The sequence below is a fragment of the Poecilia reticulata genome, linkage group LG2, assembly GCF_000633615.1.
Source record: "Poecilia reticulata strain Guanapo linkage group LG2, Guppy_female_1.0+MT, whole genome shotgun sequence".
NCBI lineage: Eukaryota > Metazoa > Chordata > Actinopteri > Cyprinodontiformes > Poeciliidae > Poecilia > Poecilia reticulata.
Genome location: NC_024332.1, coordinates 25,083,134 through 25,086,742, shown reverse-complemented (window position 1 = coordinate 25,086,742; position 3,609 = coordinate 25,083,134). Strand labels below are relative to the sequence as shown.

General features: G+C 34.4%; 1 long non-coding RNA gene across 1 annotated transcript; it reads right to left on the bottom strand.

The window, feature by feature from the left end:
* Window positions 1-865: 865 nt before the first annotated feature.
* On the bottom strand, window positions 866-2,442 carry LOC103481432 (uncharacterized). The gene is made up of 3 exons (XR_536292.2): window positions 2,357-2,442; window positions 1,457-1,483; window positions 866-1,067 (listed from the first exon to the last, which is right to left on the bottom strand). It is a non-coding gene; the product is annotated as an uncharacterized LOC103481432 (long non-coding RNA).
* Window positions 2,443-3,609: the final 1,167 nt, after the last annotated feature.

Below are 3,609 nucleotides of genomic sequence, written 5' to 3'. Positions count from 1 at the left end.
ACATTCGACATAATACATTCCTTTTCAGTAAAACATATCTTAATGTGAATTAACATAACTTTTAACTATTAATATAATTATATTCTTCTACAGTATCTGAACTAGAAAAAAAACTTAGCACAAAACTAAAAAGTACATATATTATATCCATAATAACCAATGCACGTTGTGTTATCATGCATATTCATCASTCTTCAACTCAAGTCTTTATCTCTCTTTATTAGTTGCAACACAGTGGTTCTACTGTGCAGCTTCATTCCAGCATATAATAAATAAATCAAAGTTCTTTTTTCCCAATTGTTTTATTGTTGCAGTACACAATATCATGCATTTTGGGGTTTATTGGTGACTAAACATTTTATTTATTGAAGCAAACAGTAATCAGGACATCCTTTATTTATTTTCAATTTGCTGATCTCTAAACTACGACAAGAAAATGACAAGAAGTAAGATGACCAACAACACCAGAGCAAATAGGARTACAATCTTCCAATAAGGGAAACAACATTCATCAAGCCTTTTAATTAGACCCCGTGACTCCATGGGTCTGATCTGCCTGATCTGTTGGTTCTGAGACCGTTGATCCAATTCGCGGATCAGTTGATCGACTGCCTCTGTATTTTTAGCACACTTCAGCAATCCTGGCACMGTCTCATGGAAGAGAACATGAACATCCAGGATGACGTTGGGATATTGATCAGACCAGATCACTCCAGCTGTGGAGTAGCCCTCGTCTCGGGTGTGGTGCATCAGAACCAGAACGACATTTTGTTCTCCTGCTGAAAGAAGAAGAACACAAGATGAAGGGAAGGTTTGACATTCTTAGAGTGTGTTGTTGTTTCTTTGGTTTTATTACTTGACTACATGGATTATAAAACTGGTACCTGGAACTTTGTTCATGGCTGCTTCCACATCCGACCCAACGCGAGAGGTGATGGGACAGAAAACGATGATGAAGAGGCTTTCCAGCCAGTGTGTGACAGTCAGCTGAATCCTCTTCCTCACTTTACTCAGCAGCTCTTCATCAGCACCAAACGTCTCCCCAGAAGTGATGGTGTGGACTTTAACTAAGTGAAATAACGAAATACAACAGATGATAATCAAACTTATATTGATAAGTTTGATTATGACTTATGAGTCATAATCAAATTTGTAAGTCATATAGTATAAGTATATCAAACTAATACTACTTACCAGCATAAGTTTGTTAATCAAACTTATACTGATAAGTATAAGTTTGATTAACAAACTTATACTTTGTTTGTTAATCAAACAAAGTATACTATACTGATATAAGTATCAGTACTGATACTTATCAGTACTGATATAAGTATCAGTATACTTATACTGATAAGTTTGATTACCATCGGTAAAAAATTCATTAAAAAAAATTCATAAAAATTAAAACCAGAGCTGGAATACGACTTCTATCGGTTCCTGCAATGGTGATGCTCACCTCCAGAGGTCTGGTACATGTTGACGTCTAATAAGAGAAACAAAGCAGTTTGATCAGTTCGGCTTTTCTACAGAGATGAAACACAAACTGCTCTCTGACTAACTCTGTAAACTGAAAGCATTTAAATGACTCGGAGGCTATTTGTCCTCTTCTGCCAAATCATCTGTTCTCAGGTTGCTGTGTCAGTGGAGGCCAGGATATCTCCAACATGATGAGTTTGATTTGCTTTAAACAACGTTACCAGAAGCGTAAACATCACTGAGATTAGACCTGCCCTTTCACACCGACAGCAGAGATAGATTACACTTATGACAGGCCTCTGAGTCTATAAAACATAATTTAATGCTCCATTTTCACTCTTACAACACATCGTTTCATTCCTGGGATAAACTGAAAGATTTATTCAATAAACCCTATATATAATATAAATAGCATCAATGTAAAAATAATTTWAAAAAAATTATAAAGGAAACTAAATGCTGTAGTCATAATGAAAATCAACAGGGTTTGAGGTTTCCTACCTTTACTGTAAAAATGAGGCTCCAGAAAAACAAACAAGCAAAAATAGTTTCTTAGNTATCTCCAACATGATGAGTTTGATTTGCTTTAAACAACGTTACCAGAAGCGTAAACATCACTGAGATTAGACCTGCCCTTTCACACCGACAGCAGAGATAGATTACACTTATGACAGGCCTCTGAGTCTATAAAACATAATTTAATGCTCCATTTTCACTCTTACAACACATCGTTTCATTCCTGGGATAAACTGAAAGATTTATTCAATAAACCCTATATATAATATAAATAGCATCAATGTAAAAATAATTTWAAAAAAATTATAAAGGAAACTAAATGCTGTAGTCATAATGAAAATCAACAGGGTTTGAGGTTTCCTACCTTTACTGTAAAAATGAGGCTCCAGAAAAACAAACAAGCAAAAATAGTTTCTTAGWGGAGTTTGTGCAGTGGGAGCTGCAGCATGAAGTGACTGTCTGGCTTGAATCAGAGGTTATTARAGAAGTCAGACACTTTCACTTTCATTCTTAGTGAGATAAAAAGCACGTAACKTATCCTAATGTCCAGATAAATCCCAAGACTCTGGGGATTTTTCAGGTCAGGAAGAAAAAACTGGAAAAACTGATAAAAGAAAGATTAGGAAATAAGAAGTAAGGCTGTGCAGCATGGGCTCCTTAGCTAATATATATTCATAAAGTAGACTGATAAATGATAAACATTCAGCTATTTTAAAAAATTGTTGAAGTAATTACAACATATCATTTTGTGTCACTAAAACTTACTCAAAATGATCAAGTTTGTTGTTGGGTTAAAATGTACAGCTACTAATACTTAAAACTTTTGAGACCTTGATTTTTCTTTTTTGAGGCAACATGTTTGCATACATATTAAAATAAAATTCACTTTATTTTACARTGCATTTTACAGTGAAGACCAAGATACTCTGGGCTTTAACCAAAGAGCTTTAATATGGCTCAGGTGGAGCAGGAAGCCAAAATTAGTCAAACAAGATGCTTCTGTTTCAGCTGTCTGTAAAACTTCAGCAAGGAAGAATCTCTTTCTATTCTCAATRACATAAAGAGTCACTGCTGACACTTAAAGTATTCCAAGAACTTAAGACTTCTGAGTTTTCTGAGTAGTTTTATTTCCTTGTTCCCTCCAGATGTTTTAATTTTACGACACAAAGAATGAAAACAATAAATGACAGCAAAGAAAACAAACGTGAATAATAAGACAGAAGCACAAAAATGTTGAAAGTTTCTAATACAATCTGGAAGAGCACATATTTTTTTATACATATATAAAGATTAAGGTCTACAGTATATAAATGTTTCATTTTATTTCGTACTTCACAATTAATCATAAAAGAATAAGAAATTTTTTTTTTTTCAACTCGATTAATGTACATTACTGAATAATGAGACACGTTGTGTGTTTCTCCATTGGTTTGTTGATCAAAGCTTTAGCTCAGTGAGAACCACAAAACGATCACAAACAGAAATATCAACAGTAATGCGACAGGCATCCAGTTATTTTCTKCAGGTGGTTGCAGATATTTTTGCATTCTGTAAACGGCATCTGTGTTTTTAGAAGAGGTGAGCAACCCCGGGACGCTTTCATGGAAGAGAACATGA